This window comes from Dendropsophus ebraccatus, chromosome 5 (genome assembly GCF_027789765.1).
Source record: "Dendropsophus ebraccatus isolate aDenEbr1 chromosome 5, aDenEbr1.pat, whole genome shotgun sequence".
NCBI classification, from domain to species: domain Eukaryota; kingdom Metazoa; phylum Chordata; class Amphibia; order Anura; family Hylidae; genus Dendropsophus; species Dendropsophus ebraccatus.
The window spans coordinates 34,058,222-34,075,461 of NC_091458.1; the positions used below are offsets into that span (position 1 = coordinate 34,058,222).

A 17,240-nucleotide genomic window follows, 5' to 3' on the forward strand; every position below is an offset into this window, starting at 1 on the left:
CCTAACAATATAAACTGCTACATATACTTACCAATGATGATCCATGTCCCGCAGCGTACCTTCGTTCCTGCCCTGCGGCGCTGCTCGCATCCTGCTGGTGGTGACATCACATCTCTTCTTTCTACAGGTCTATTAAAGGTCAAAAGTCAGGGTCTCCAATGCATCTCTGTAAGAGCGCTCTCATAGAAATGTTTTGGAGACCCTGACTTCTGAACTCCTAAGCTGCAGAGCTGAAGCTGAAGAGGTCACGTGGGCAGCCGCGGGATCCAAGCGGCATCGTACATCCGGAACGAAGCTGCTCCGTGGGACACTGATCATCAATAGTAAGTATATGTTGCAGCTTGCAGAGGGGGGAAGAATTAAAAAAAAAAACGGAATGCTTCTTTAAGAAGTTGGATGCAGCCCTAGGGAGTCCAGGAAAACATGGATACAATGCCAGCCTATGCCCCTATTAAAGTGAAAATCCAGATTTGCTCTTCCATTTCTGAATCAAAAGTCCTGAAAATGGTCAACACTAGTAGCGTAGGGCAAGCTGTGGGGTCTGGTTTTGGGTTTTGAGGTTCTTGAAAAAACGGACACACAAAAGCATTAATGGGATATTCCCATCCCCTTGTTATTTCCTATCTATAGGATGTTCAGAACTGGAATGCAATCGCTCTGTAATTAATGGAGCGCTTATAGTGGCTGCTTCCTATCATTCTCTATAGGGCCACTGAATGCTTCTGAGTGTTAAACTGCCCCTTGTAGAATGAATCGGTGGCCATGAAGAAGAACTGGGTGCTCCATTCATTGTAGGCCAAATATATCCCAGTTCTCAGCGTCAGTTGGGGTGCCAGCAGTATGAGCCCTATCCATCAGGTTGTTTTCCCTATGCTACGGATAGCAGATAACAACCTTACATGGGAACACCCCTTTAAGCTTGTCATAACTATGTCTAGTTTAGGGAATCAATTTTTAATGTGTCACTGTCGTTATAACTTTCAAAATCTAAATGAATAGTAGATGTGATATAAAACAAGTTTGCAATATACATTCATTATTTTTTTTTTTGTTGTTATCATGCTGTAAAATAAAGCTGTACTTACCAGAAATGCAGGTCCAGTCTCCTGAAGGCAGATTTTCTGACTTGTGCTGGTCAAAAAAAGAGACTAAATACAGGGCCAGTACAGAGAGTCACGGCTCAATGTGTCCATCAGTCACATGACTGCCTTCTCTCTGTGAGCGCTCAAATGGCCTGGGATACACAGGACTTCCTGTTTTCTGACTGTTTACTGATTTTTGAGAAAAAAAAGAATCAGAAAACAGGAAGCGCAGTGTTCTCCATGATAACTAAATGAATGTAAATTGCAAACTCCCTTTATATCACATCTACTGTTTATTTAGAATTTGAAAGCTATAACGACAGGGACTAAAGAGACCTTCTGAAGATCTTCTAAGTTGACCTCTGACCAGATAAGAGGTCATATTATTCACAAAAGGAGAGAGGGGCTATAGACCAAACCACCAGGAATCCCCTCTGATGGTTTTAACTGTAAACAAGACCTTACTCTAAGAGAAAATACACCGGCTGCAGAGGAGAATGTGAGCAAAATGTTAAATAAAGACCTATGGGAAAATGTTTCCGTGCACTATAATGCAGTGCAGTGTTTATGAATTAGAACTTAAAAGGTTATTTTAAGAAAAAAGTTATATGTCTACTCTGCACACACCTTGGCATAGAAAACTTGATGTTGTTATAGCTAATGTGCAAGTTATTGGCATGTTATGACATACGGGAGCACATGCCGTCATAAATCTAACAATACAAATAAAAGTATGACAATGCATTAGCTGAGGTTTAATATGTTTGATAAATGTGGGTCAAAGTGTGTGAGAATATTGCAGAATCTTTCATTATACAAATTCTAATTATTTTACAGATGCCTGAGGATGGTGGGAAGAAAAAAAAAAGAGCGTACTCACCTACCCTGGTCCTCACAGCAAATCTGCTAACACTCCCAGTCCCTTTTGGCTACTTTGTAGTTCCTGATGATGGAATAGCCCCACCTGGCCAATAACTACCTACAGTACTGTCCCATGTCAGTCAGTGATTGATTTAGCATCTTCTGGAACCAGAATGTAGCCAACAGCACCAGGGCCGGGATTGTTGACAAGGTAGCTGTGGGGGAATCAGGGTAAGTAAGTATACCTTTTCCTATTCCTTTTTATTTTTATACAATCCCCAGGCACATGTAAATACATTTTGTCTTTTAAATCAGATTGTAGTCATGGACTTGACAGTAGCACCCCATATCAGAGATCCAACATACAACAGATTCAGCACAGCAGACACATACGTGAACCAGGAGAGTAGACGTTAATAATGTCTTTCATTGAAGAGCCTAGTGTGACCCTGTCAATCATCTCATCACCTCTGACCTCTTCATTTTGATGTTCTCTTCAAGCCAGGGCACAGTTCTTCCCGACAGATTATCTGTGCACATTTTATGGACAAAGCTTCTGTGGACACCACCATGAAAGCAAAGAGCCGGAGTGACCTTTTAATGGTGACAGACAAAGTCTGACAGCCACAGTTTAGGCGTCACTCATAATTGGCTTCTATTCAAGTAAATGCTTGAAATTCAGGTAGGAAACCTATTGAGCATTCATTAAGTGGAGTCTTTAACACAAGTCGTCCTTGTTAACCTGTCACTGACTCAATGATCCCTAATTTTTCTAATAAAGTATTGTCTGTAATATTTCATTGTACATCAACGTAATGAGTTTCAATGGAACTTCCCAGTGAGTCACATCTCTCGCCCCATAATATGTGATGGATGCTGAGATTAGCTCATCCATGGTATCATTTCGGTAAATACAGTGAATTTGTATTGATCTAGCAGATCAGCGTTCACTTAGGCTGTGTTCACACTACGTTTTTGCAAAAAACGAATGGTAAACCGGATAGAAAAAGTGATGTATTTGTGTGCATCCAATTTGATCCGTTTTTCCATTGACTTCCATAATAAAAAAAAAAAAACGAATCAAAACGCATCCGTTTTTTTAACGCACACAAAAACTTACCTGACCTTATTTTTGTGTACGTTGGAAAAAAACGAATGCGTTTTGATCCTTTTTTTTATAATGGAAGTCAATGGGAAAACGAATGCACACAAATGCATCCGTTTTTTGCAAAAACAGATGAAAAAATGGATGAAAAAAAAACGGATTGCAAAAACGTAGTGTGAACCCAACCTTATTTGAGAAATCGGGCCGAGTGATACAGCCTTAATTCCAGACTTTCCTAAGTTACCCTATGAATTCTAGTTGCACCCTTGTCTGCTTCATTATAGTGCAATTATGTTCAGCGATTGGTTTATGGCTAAATTGCCAGTACTAACCTCCGTGCCCAGGTCTCATCTCTGCAGTAGACTCATGTAGTGGCTTTCTCCTCTGAGAACAAAGGCGATGGCATATTCAAAGCCTTCTTTCACTCATCATCCGGCAATGGCAAACAATCCCCATATGTATTAGATAATCAGCCAATCCCACTGAAATCAACTGATTCTGTCTGGTATTCTTCTAATGTACAGCCATGGCCAAAAGTTTTGAGAATGATACAAATATTAATTTTTACAAAATCTACTGCTTCAGTTTTTAAAAATGGCAATTTGCATATACTCCAGAATGTTATAAAGAGTGATCAGCTTAACAGCAATTACTTGCAAAGTCAATATTTGCCTAGAAAATGAACTTTATCCCCCAAAACACATTTCAACATCATTGCAGACCTGCCTTAAAAGGACCAACTAACATTGTTTCAGTGATTGCTCCATTAACACAGGTGTGGGTGTTGATGAGGACAGGGCTGGAGATCAATCTGTCATGATTAAGTAAGAATGACACCACTGGACACTTTAAAAGGAGGCTGGTGCTTGGCATCATTGTTTCTTTTCTGTTAACCATGGTAATCTCTAACACGTGCAGTCATCATTGCACTGCACAAAAATGGCCTAACAGGGAAGAGTATCGCAGCTAGAAAGATTGCACCTCAGTCAACAATCTATCGCATCATCAAGAACTTCAAGGAGAGAGGTTCCATTGTTGCTAAAAAGAATCCAGGGCGCCCAAGAAAGACCAGCAAGCGCCAGGACCGTCTCTTAAAAGTGTTTCAGCTGCGGGATCAGGCTACCAGCAGTGCAGAGCCTTCTCAGGAATGGCAGCAGGCAGCTGTGAGTGCATCTGCACTGTGCACTGTGAGACTGCGGAGACTCTTGGAGCAAGGCCTGGTCTCAAGGAGGGCAGCAAAGAAGCCACTTCTCTCCAGAAAAAACATCAGGGACAGACTGATATTCTGCAAAAGGTACAGGGAGTGGACTGCTGAGGACTGGGGTAAAGTCATTTTCTCTGATGAATCCCCTTTCCGATTGTTTGGGACATCTGGAAAACAGCTTATTCGGAGAAGACGAGGTGACCACCAGTCTTGTCTCATGCAAGCTGTAAAGCATCCTGAAACCATTCATGTGTGGGGTTGCTTCTCAGCCAAGGGAATTGGTTCTCTCACAGTCTTGCCTAAAAACACAGCCATGAATAAAGAATGGTACCAGAATGTCCTCCAAGAGCAACTTCTCCCAACTGTCCAAGAGCAGTTTAGCAATCAACAATCTCTTTTCCAGCATGATGGAGCACCTTGCCATAAAGCAAAGGTGATAACTAAATGGCTCAGGGAACAAAACATAGAGATTTTGGGTTCATGGCCTGGAAAACTCCCCAGATCTTAATCCCATTGAAAACTTGTGGTCAATCATCAAGAGACGGGTGAACAAACAAAAACTAACAAATTCTGACAAAATGCACGCATTGATTGTGCAAGAATGGACTGCTATCAGTCAGGATTTGGCCCAGAAGTTGATTGAGAGCATGCCAGGGAGAATTGCAGAGGTCCTGAAGAAGAAGGGTCAACATTGCAAATATTGACTTGCTGCATTAACTCATTCTAACTGTCAATATAAGTTTTTGTTACTCATAATATGATTGCTATTATATTTCTGTATGTGGTAAAAACATCTGACATCTCACAAACACACATAAAAACCAGAGGGCAGCAGATCATGTGAAAATATAATATTTGTGTCATTCTCAAAACTTTTGGCCATGACTGTATAGTATATGGGCACTATCAGAGTTGTTCTCTGTAATAACCAGCTGCGGTATATAAGAAGTATTCATCTCTGTGATAGTTTTCACAATTTCACAAATATAGTGTCATCAATAGGCCATGATTGGTAGAGATACTATTATAATCCCCCGATGTTGCATCTTGTTATACCGCACGTCCTCATAAATCCTTGGGTTGAAACTATAAACCACTAACCCTAACATGTCAATGACTGACCCGGATTTTCCTGTTTCGGGTTATTACTAATGTAATAATATCTCTAATTGTAGACATGTCTGTAATCACATAAAACTTTATTAACCCTTTGAGGACCAGGCCCAAAATGACCCAGTGGACCGCGCAAATTTTGATCTTAGTGCTTTCGTTTTCCCCTCCTCCCCTTCTAAGAGCTCCAGCACTCTCAGTTTTTTATCTACAAGACCATGTAAGGGCCTGTTTGTTACAGGAATAGTTGTACTGTGTAATGGCGTCATTCATTTTACCATAACATGTATGATGGAATTCCAAATATATTATTTATGAAGATATAAATTGGTGAAATCGTAAGAAAGAATGCAATATGGTAACGTTTGGGGGGTTCCTGTGTCTACGTAATGCACTATATGGTAACAGCGACATGACACTATTATTCTATACGTCAGTCCGAACACAACCATATGCAGGTTACACAGATTCTCTAATGTTATATATGTATTTTTTTTATGAAATCCTTTTTTTTGGCAATTAAATATTAATAAAATGGGCCTATTGTGACGCTTATAACGGTTTTATTTTTTCACCTACGGGGCTGTATGGGGTGTCATTTTTTCCGCCATGATCTCTAGTTTTTATTAATACCATATTTGTGAAGATCGGACGTTTTGATCACTTTTTATTGATTTTTTTTTAATATATAATGTAACATAAAATCGGTAATCTGCGCACTTTTTCCCCTCTTTTCGTGTACGCCGTTTACCGATCACAATGACGCTTGTTATATTTTAATAGATCGGACAATTACGCACGCTACGGTATATTATATGTTTATCTATTTATTCATTTTTATATGTTTTATTTATATAATGGGAAAGGGGGGTGATTTAGACTTTTATTGGGGGAGGGGTTTTGGGGTAGTGTGTTAGTGTTTTGAACTTTTTTTTTTTACACATTTGAAGTCCCTTTGAGGGACTTTTACATACAGTACTTTGATTTTTACACTGACCATTGCTATGCCATAGGCATAGCATTGATTAGTGTTATCGGCGATCCTTATTGAGCCTGCCTGTGCAGGCTCAGTGTAGCAGATCGCCGATCGGACCGCACGGAGGCAGGTGAGAGACCTCCAGCAGTCCGTTTCAACGATCGGGACCCCCGCAGTCATACTGCGGGGGTCCCGATCGGTAAGTGACAGGGGACTCCCCCTGTCACTTACACTTAAACGCCGCGGTCGCGCCGCGGTCGCGGCGTTTAAGAGGTTAATGACACGCGGCAGCGCGATCGCTGCAGCGTGTCATTACCGGTGAGGTCCCGGCTGCTCACTGCAGCCGGCCCCCACCTGCTATGAAGCGCGCTCCGCTCCGGAGCGCGCTTCATAGCGGGAAAAACACCCAGGACGTAAGGTTACGTCATGGGTCGTCTGGGGACAGACTTCCATGACGTAACCCTACGTCCAGGGTCGTCTAGGGGTTAATCTACTTACTACCTTAAAGGAAGTTAGCGACACGTCTCTGCCTAATATTCCTGCTCCGCTGCCTCAGGCTATGTTACCACACTGTATTTTTTCTCAGTATTATTGGTCAGTATTTTGCAACCAAAACCAGGAGTGCATTAAAACACAGAAAGGCCATGTTCACACGTTGCTGAAATTGAGTGGATGGCTGCCATTTAATGGCAAATAATTGCTGTCATTTTAAAATAGGGCCCATTATAGAGGAGGAGCTGAGCAGGTCAATATATGTTTTTAAACGCATTATATACACTAAATATATATAACTTTGTGACTGAAATCCCTGCTTATTCTTGAGGGGTCAAGTGGGAGGTCTCAATCAGTGATTGGCAATCTTCCCTGCACAAACATGCACACATAGATAGCTGTCATATACTGATTAGGACCGCCCACTGGACTCCAAAGGCCAGAAAACATAGAGATGTAATTCAGGTAGTTACCCTTGTACTGATTCTTTTCCCATAGATATATATTAATCTGCTCAGCTCCTTCTGCTCTACAGCTTTATATTAGTAGGTCAGACTGCTTGTTCAACTTGACTTTAGAACTTCCTTTAAGACTTCTTAGAGCGCCACATGGAAGCAATAACATAGAATATATAGGCCATTCTCCGTACACCTAACCCAATCTATAAATAGATATTCTCCACAGCAATGTTTCATGATTAAATTAATAAATTACTCGAAGAACCAATATAAGACTTGTCAGCAGAGGGCAAACTGCTAATTTTATATCCATATGTGGAGAAACCTGTTTAATGACATCATGCAAAGTGTGGTGATGACATCTCTGTCTTCTGTCTGAACATCTAACACATATGCTCACCAGAGGTTTGAGTTACTATATCTGTGCTGAGGACAATCTTTTTTTTAATTCTAATATTTTAAGTGGAGATCTGCGTTTGCAACCAATTTTTGTTTATTTCTCCTATACATCTAAAATTGAAATAAAATGAAGTCCCTTTGATCATAGTTTCACATCTCAATTTCCCAATATTCCAAGTACAGTATATGTTAGTGGGTAAAAAGCTGAGATGGGAATAGCCCCTTCAGTTAATATCATCTTATGGTTTTGTGATCAGACTGCACAGGATTTTTGCGTAGTCTGTTACTATGGAAACGCAAGGGTCTGCATAGGTGCTGTAGACACATAATAACTAAAGATTTAAAGGAAAAGCATCTAGCCTGCTGATATGTCCCTATAGCACACAGAGCGCTGAGGATGAAGGTAAGTTACTTCCCTTGATCCTCAGCGCTATTTTTGTATACTTTGTAGTATAATCTATATGCTAATGAGAAGGTTTGGCACATAGGGGACAAGGCTACCACTCTCAGTGCACCAATCCAACCCGCCTAGACCATTTTTTTCAAATAAATATTGGGGCGACGATCTGCAGTGACGTCACTCCAGTGCTCATATCTGCAGAGCTTAGGCTGCAAAGTACAAAAAACTGTTGCTGAGGTTTAAGGTAAGAAGCCCTATTAGACAAAACAATTTTTAACAATAAACAATCGAAAAATCGCTCACCATATTACACAGAACAATAGTCGTTAGTTACGATCATCACTACAATCGTTTTCTCCATCTGATCCCAGCAAATGAAGGAACGATGTGGAATTATGCTGCGTTTACATGGATCGATAATTCGCCTGCAATGCAAATTTTTTGCGAATGACCAACGACGATTTGAGAACATGTTGAAAGATCAAAATGAACGATTTCTCTCTCGTGGCTTGATCGTTCGCTGTGTTTACACGAGCTGATTATGGCTCAAATGCGATCGTTATCGCGAAAATTCAAACGATAATCGTTCCGTGTAAACACTGCATTACACTAAACAATTAGTGTCAGAAAGTTATATAGATTTGTCATTTACTTCTATTTAAAAATCTCAAATCACCCATACTTATCAGCTGCTGTATGTCCTGCAGGAAGTAGTGTATTCTTTCCAGTCTGACACAGTGCTCTCTGCTGCCACTTCTGTCCGTGACAGGAACTGACCAGAGCAGGAGAGGATTTCTACAGTGATTTGCTACTGCTCTGAACAGTTCCTGTCATGGACAGAGATGGCAGCAGAGAGCACTGTGTCAGACTGGAAAGAATACACCACTTCCTGCAGCACATACCGCAGCTGATAAGTACAGGAAGACTTGAGATTTTTAAATAGAAGTAAATTATAAATCTATATAACTTTCTGACACCAGTTGATTTAAAATAAAATATTATTTGCCGGAGTACCACTTTAATGTTTCATGTTACATGTAACTTAAGGTTAAAAAGTGGACCTTCCCTTCAAGAGATAATAGCAGCTATGTTGGTCATTTATACATCTGGATAGTATTCATAATTACTTAGCAATAAGATTAGTCTATGTTGTTGTTTGTAAACGCAGGACTGCAGATTTTCATTAAATTGTTTATGGCCGTTCTCCTAGGCCTCCATCTGTTATGTGTGTACATGATGTACCCGAGGACTGCGGCTAATTGGAAAATGAAGTTCAAGTGTTGTGTCTTTATGGCTGGAGGAAATTGTTAGTTATACAAGCAGTTGGATGCTTATTCATCCTCTCAACAAGATACTTCCCTGCTTGTCCAAACTGATGGTCTTTCATGAGCCACGTTTCCTAAACAATAGTCCATGTTTAGCAAACAGTAGTCAAAAAGAACGTCCAGAGAAAGAAATAAACCAAATATTTTGTGTATATTTAAATTTTACATTTGAATTAAAAAAAATATATTTACATGTATGATATGGTTCCCATAACCACTGCTAACAATGATTTCCCTAAGGGTGCCCTCACACCCAGGTTTTTAGTGGTGGTTTTCTTGCCTTTAAAATAAAATCCACCAAAAAATGCCAGTGTTGTGTGTGGCTTTTTTTACGCGTTTTTGTGGCTTTTTTAAAATTGATTTGTGAATTAAATTTGGTGCAATCTGTTGTTTTTTGGGTCGGCGTTCCGACCCGAACATGGTCTTCATTCCTGAAGTCTGTGTTCAGGTCCGAATGGCGACTTGAATGCACCCGCGCCAGAAAGGAAGGGGTTAAGTGACGTCTTGTTGTGTCCCACCACAGGTGGTTCCCTAAGTTTTATACCACCCAGGTAAAGTAACTATCTCAGGTGTCACATAAAGTACTGGTAGCTGCTGGATTCCACTTCAGCCACTAGGTGTCTCACTCTTCCAAGTGCACAGTTGCAGTATGTATAAAGGTTTGAAATGTCACTGTCGTTATAACTTTCAAAATCTAAATCAACAGTAGATGTGATATAAAGCAAGTTTGCAATTTACATTCTTTTCTTTTTTTTTTTTTAGTTATCCCAGGCCATCTGAGCGCTCACAGAGAGAAGGCAGTCATGGGATTGATGGACACCTTGAGCCGTGACTCTCTGTACTGGCCGTAATTTCTGTCTTTAGTCTGTTTTTTTTTTAACCAGCACAAGTCAGAAAATCTGCCTTCAGGAGACTGGACCTGGATTTCTGGTAAGTACAGCTTTGTTTTACAGCATGATAACAACAAAAAGAATAATGAATGTATATTGCAAACTTGCTTTATATCACATCTATTGTTAATTTAGATTTTGAAAGTTATAACGACAGTGACACATTACCTATGTTTGTGTGTTAATCCAATCACAGGTGCCTCCTTTCTACACTCCTACCCTCTCTATTCTCCTCACTTCCTGTCACACCACCCTATATAAGATGGGGGTTTCCTGTGCAGTTCAGGTTAGTTCTTGTTAGGGGACAGAGTTAATTAGCTCCAATTGGAGTCAGAAGTAAGTTCTAGTTCTAGTGAGAGCCTAAAAGCCAGTATGCAGTGCTGAACCCTAGAGGTGGGGTATCCAGACACTAGGACCAACCCTTGTCTATGCCAAGGATTCTTCAGTCAGGACAGTCACCCTCAAAGGAAAGGAAGAAAGGAAGAGGGACTGATCCCCAGTAAAGCAAAAATACCCTAAGCTGAAGTACTTTACTGACACTACACTTAACGATCCATAACACATAACCAGCCAGGTAAAAAACCAAACAGCAGCAGCCTAGTAGTACCAAGGTGGAAAGGGCCATTTATTTTTCCTTGGTGACCTGGCACACAGAAAACTGTGTGCTGGGTCTGGCACCCTCCCCAGCAAGAAAAGAGTCACTTAATGCTTTCCTTTCTGGCGCAGGTGCGATGAAGTCTGTGTTCAGGTCTGAACGCCGAACCAAAAAACTTCAAGTTAGACTAAACACAGTTTATAAATAAAGTAAAAAAAATGAAAGCAAATGCATGAAAAAAAGCCATGCTCCGCATTGGTGTTTTTTGTGAGGGCACCCTAAAGGGGTTATCCAGGACTAGAAAAACTTACTGTAATAATACAAGTGCAAAAATGCACCAGTATTCTGCTTCTGTGAATATGGCCTTCGATGTTCTATGCAGGTGTGTCTGCAGAAATGAAGAACCTTTAACCCTATAAAGATGTGACTTAGTATAGGGTACAGGGTTAGTGAAATCAACCTTAAAAAAGCAGTTCACTCTGGTGCGCGCTCATGTCATCCGCTGTTGTGACCCCCCTTCTGTCTCCTGTGATTGAACTGCCACCCACAGAAAAGGAAAATGTCCCAAGGTTGCGGTGTGTGCTGTGTTGGTGTGAGGCGAAGGATTACAGAGTCTCTTTACCATTAATAAGCTTGTTTTTACTAGAAAAATACGTGTTTGCTGCAGGTTACACAATTGTGATGTTTCTCTTAATAAAGCACTTGATAATACACTTGACAACACTTGTAGACAAATACTTGACAATACAGCAACCGAATCTGTGGCAGGGATGCAGTGTAGAGTACAGTCGTGCCAACTGAGTAGCGTGCTGGGTGATACAAAGAAGCAGAGTAGCAGAGAGGAGGATGTCGTGAGAGTCTCAACCCAAGTAGTACTGTGCTATGCCGGGATGTTGGAGGATGAGGTAGAAGAATACTTAGAAGAAGAAGAAGAGAATACTTGTGCCTGTGTACTGACCTTTTGTTAGTCTTAACACCACCTAATGCCCACTAGATTTGGCAGAACCGTCCTAGAGGGTGACACAAGGCCCCAGACCTTGTTACCTGGGATGAGCGGAATGCTGAGGGTTCCCTGCTGACAACCTTGCTGCGAGATAGAGTTCCTAGGCTTATCGCAACTTTGCTCTATCCGGATCAGTTCCTAGCTTACTGCTGTCTGTGGATACTGTCCTGCTCTGCGACACTCCTAGTCCACGGCGAGAGTTGAGGCTATCTTTGACTTGTCCTCTCTTGGAAGGGGTTTAGCACTGCATACTGTTGTGTAGTGTTAAGGAGAAGAAAACTGTTAGCTGTGTCCTGTCTGACATCCTACCCATACGGGGTTCTGACTAAGACTGAACTGGAGTAGGGGACCTGGCAAAGGGCCAGGGCCCAGTGAGGACCACTGTAGAGAGCTGTCTAGCTTGCATCCTTCCTCTACAATGTCCAACACGAAAGACCTTCCCACTTCCTCTACCCATGTGACTTCCTTTCTCAGCGTGACTAATGTGTGATGTGAGTGGGTGAAGAGTGCAATAGAAGAAGTAAAGAGAGCTGATAGGAGAGAAGAAGAACAGATTCCTATTGGTACACAGATCCGTGTGACATACAAAGAAACAATAACCCTTTATACACTTCAGCTGTGAAGCATCTAAACACACATATCAAATACAGCAACATCTGGCGGCAAAACTTTATCACTACTTTCATCACCACATAAGTCCAACAAGTACAGACTTTTACGAAGGGTGTATATACTAGTAACACCCATGGTAGGATACCACACTCTATTTCCCTGCAGCGCCATCACAGGCCAAATAAAGTATTACATATGCCCAGTTAAGTTAATGGTCTGACCATATAGTACATTAGATGAGTGATAAATTCTTCAGAACAAGAGAAACTCTTTGTAGTTTCTTTACTTTCTGCCTCATAAATGATAGCTCTTTTATTAACTCTGTGTTTCTTTACAGAATATTGGAAAGAGGAAAATTCAAACCAGGCCCCTTTAAGATCAACCTTTTAGTCCAGGCACAAATTCATCCATAATTCCTTGTCAGCAGCCATGCCTGAGGCTTTCCATAATCCTGATTGATAACAGCAACAGCAACACCAGGTTTTAGTTTATACAGACACATGTCCGCTGCGTTATTTTCTTTAAGCCCGTCACACTCATGAATTACTTGTATTGCTCAACTAAACACTGCATGAAAGTTTGTGCTTAAATTGTATTCAAGCTGTAACAAAAAGCAGATGCAAACAAAGGTATAATACCAAAAGATGTAACATTGCACATATGCAGAAACTAGATGGAAGCCATGCTGAGCACAGCAATAAGGAATTTGCTCCTAAAATAACAGGTATTGTATGCCTGGTGGTTACAAAGAAGACTAGATCTGGCAGTACATAAACAAGTGTATGTACAAAGGCTATCGGCTTCCATGGATTCCCACTAGACTTTATATTATAAGGTAAAGTGCTATAGTTACCATTGAATAAATGGGACCTAGAGGATGGGTATTGGTGTACCAGGGATACAATGCATGTTCAAGTATAACGTATAGAATATGATGATGGGTTTTTGTGTGTTGTTCACATATGCAGTATAGTTGCAGTGCTGTTACTATATTTTATTACATTCATCTTACACTGTTATTTCCTATGTCATTTCTGCCATATGCTGGTCATTAATGAGCATTGTGATGTGTTTACTTTACTGACATCTAGTGTCAAAACTTGTAAGTGCATGTGAGAGAGGTTCATTCACTAACACAGCTTTATATACTATATAATAGAGTTTGTGGGTGGATCCTTCCTAGCCCAGTCTCCCTCCTAGTGAGAGGGCAGGTATGTAGTTTAACCCAGTTTGCTAGGAGGAGTTAAAGAGTATGGAGGAGTAAGCTTTTTCTCAAACCTCAACCATTTCACTCTGATGGGATAAAAAAAAAAAAAAAACTACTTCTGAAATCCAAAACTTGAATCATCACAGTGAATCCTTTCATTCTTAGATAGCAAACATCCCCAAAATAATCATTTCCACTATGAAAGGGGTGACAACTAAAGCATAGAGGATAAAGTGTACATTCCTGGTATCTGTACATGCTTCAGGGGACCAGGAATCATGAATGTCATGTCAGGTTCTGCATCCCACAGCGGGCACTGCGGCTCAGGTATCACAAGTACTTTATCTTTACAGATTTCTTCCAGTGGCCAACCAGAGAAGACCCCTTTAGTGGAGGACTTTTCCCTTACATAATAACAAGGCTTCAGAATTAAATAAGGTTTCTAAAATCCCTCACCAATGCCTTGTAGCATTACAACCGACGACATCCCTGACGACCAGCCGGACGGTTGGTAGGTTCGCTGCGGCGTTTCTGTTTGATATGGCCGCGGCCGGGCTTAACCCCATATTGTGGTGGTGTTATCCAGTCATATTATGGTGGTGTTATCTAGTCATGTTATAGTGGTGTAATAAAGTCATTATAGTCGTGTTATCTAGTCATTATGGTGGTGTTATCTAGTCATATTACGGTGGAGTTATCCAGTCATATTACGGTGGTGTTATCCAGTCATATTACGGTGGTGTTATCCAGTCATATTACGGTGGTGTTATCCAGTCATATTACGGTGGTGTTATCCAGTCATATTATGGTGGTGTTATCTAGTCATATTATGGTGGTGTTATCCAGTCATATCTAGCGTTATCTAGTAATCTGGCGTTATCAGGCGTTATCTAGTAATATAATGGTGGTGTTATCCAGTCATATTATGGTGGTGTTATCCAGTCATATTATGGTGGTGTTATCTAGTCATATTATGGTGGTGTTATCGAGTCATATTACGGTGGTGTTATCCAGTCTTATTATGGTGGCATTATCTAGTCATATTACGGTGGTGTTATTCAGTCATACTACGGTGGTGTTATCCAGTCATATTATGGTGGTGTTATCCAGTCATATCTAGCGTTATCTAGTAATCTGGCGTTATCAGGCGTTATCTAGTAATATAATGGTGGTGTTATCCAGTCATATTACGGTGGTGTTATCCAGTCATACTACGGTGGTGTTATCCAGTCATATTACGGTGGTGTTATCCAGTCATATTATGGTGGTGTTATCTGGTCATATTACAGTTGAGTTATCCAGTCATATTATGGTGAAGTTATCCAGTCATATTATGGTGGTGTTATCCAGTAATATTGTGGTGTTATCCAGTCATATTATGGTGGTGTTATCCAGTCATATTACGGTGGTGTTATCTAGTCATATTATGGTGGTGTTATCCAGTCATATTATGGTGGTGTTATCCAGTCACATTACGGTGGTGTTATCCAGTCATACTACGATGGTGTTATCCAGTCATATAATGGTGGTGTTATCCAGTAATATTGTGGTGTTATCCAGTCATATTATGGTGGTGTTATCCAGTCATATTATGGTGGTGTTATCTAGTCATATTATGGTGGTGTTATCCAGTCATATTACGGTGGTGTTATCTAGTCATACTATGGTGGTGTTATCCAGTCATATTATGGTGGTGTTATCTAGTCATATTATGGTGGTGTTATCCAGTCATATCTAGCGTTATCTATTAATCTGGCGTTATCTGGCATTATCTAGTAATATAATGGTGGTGTTATCCTGTCATATTATGGTGGTGTTATCCAGTCATATTACTGTGGTGTTATCTAGTCATATTATGGTGGTGTTATCGAGTCATATTACGGTGGTGTTATCCAGTCTTATTATGGTGGCATTATCTAGTCATATTACGGTGGTGTTATTCAGTCATACTACGGTGGTGTTATCCAGTCATATTATGGTGGTGTTATCCAGTCATATCTAGCGTTATCTAGTAATCTGGCGTTATCAGGCGTTATCTAGTAATATAATGGTGGTGTTATCCAGTCATATTACGGTGGTGTTATCCAGTCATACTACGGTGGTGTTATCCAGTCATATTACGGTGGTGTTATCCAGTCATATTATGGTGGTGTTATCTGGTCATATTACAGTTGAGTTATCCAGTCATATTATGGTGAAGTTATCCAGTCATATTATGGTGGTGTTATCCAGTAATATTGTGGTGTTATCCAGTCATATTATGGTGGTGTTATCCAGTCATATTACGGTGGTGTTATCTAGTCATATTATGGTGGTGTTATCCAGTCATATTATGGTGGTGTTATCCAGTCACATTACGGTGGTGTTATCCAGTCATACTACGATGGTGTTATCCAGTCATATAATGGTGGTGTTATCCAGTAATATTGTGGTGTTATCCAGTCATATTATGGTGGTGTTATCCAGTCATATTATGGTGGTGTTATCTAGTCATATTATGGTGGTGTTATCCAGTCATATTACGGTGGTGTTATCTAGTCATACTATGGTGGTGTTATCCAGTCATATTATGGTGGTGTTATCTAGTCATATTATGGTGGTGTTATCCAGTCATATCTAGCGTTATCTATTAATCTGGCGTTATCTGGCATTATCTAGTAATATAATGGTGGTGTTATCCTGTCATATTATGGTGGTGTTATCCAGTCATATTACTGTGGTGTTATCTAGTCATATTATGGTGGTGTTATCCAGTCTTATTATGGTGGCATTATCTAGTCATATTACGGTGCTGTTATCCAGTCATACTACGGTGGTGTTATCCAGTCATATTATGGTGGTGTTATCTAGTCATATTATGGTGGTGTTATCCAGTCATATCTAGCGTTATCTAGCAATCTGGCTTTATCAGGCGTTATCTAGTAATATAATGGTGGTGTTTCCTGTCATATTACGGTGGTGTTATCCAGTCATACTACGGGGGTGTTATTCAGTCATATTACGGTGGTGTTATCCAGTCATACTACGGTGGTGTTATCCAGTCATATTACGGTGGTGTTATCCAGTCATATTATGGTGGTGTTATCCAGTCATATTATGGTGGTGTTATCTAGTCATATTATGGTGGTGTTATCTAGTCATATTATGGTGGTGTTATCCAGTCATATCTAGCGTTATCTAGTAATCTGGCGTTATCAGGCGTTATCTAGTAATATAATGGTGGAGTTATCCTGTCATATTATGGTGCTGTTATCCAGTCATATTACGGTGGTGTTATCTAGTCATATTATGGTGGTATTATCCAGTCTTAATATGGTGGCATTATCTAGTCATATTATGATGGTGTTATCCAGTCATACTATGGTGGTGTTATCCAGTCATACTACGGTGGTGTTATCCAGTCATATTAAGGTGGTGTTATCCAGTCATACTACGATGGTGTTATCCAGTCATATTACGGTGGTGTTATCCAGTCATACTACGGTGGTGTTATCCAGTCATGCTACGGTGGTGTTATCCAG

General features: G+C 40.4%; 1 protein-coding gene across 1 annotated transcript in view; it reads left to right on the top strand.

Moving 5' to 3' along the window:
- Positions 1 to 13,216: 13,216 nt before the first annotated feature.
- Positions 13,217 to 17,240, top strand: part of TNFRSF19 (TNF receptor superfamily member 19) — a 67,525-nt gene continuing 63,501 nt past the window's right edge. Inside the window, exon 1 of the mRNA XM_069972057.1 lies at positions 13,217 to 13,347. The gene's annotated coding sequence lies outside the window, so the exon portion shown is untranslated. The remainder of the gene's footprint in view (positions 13,348 to 17,240) is intronic.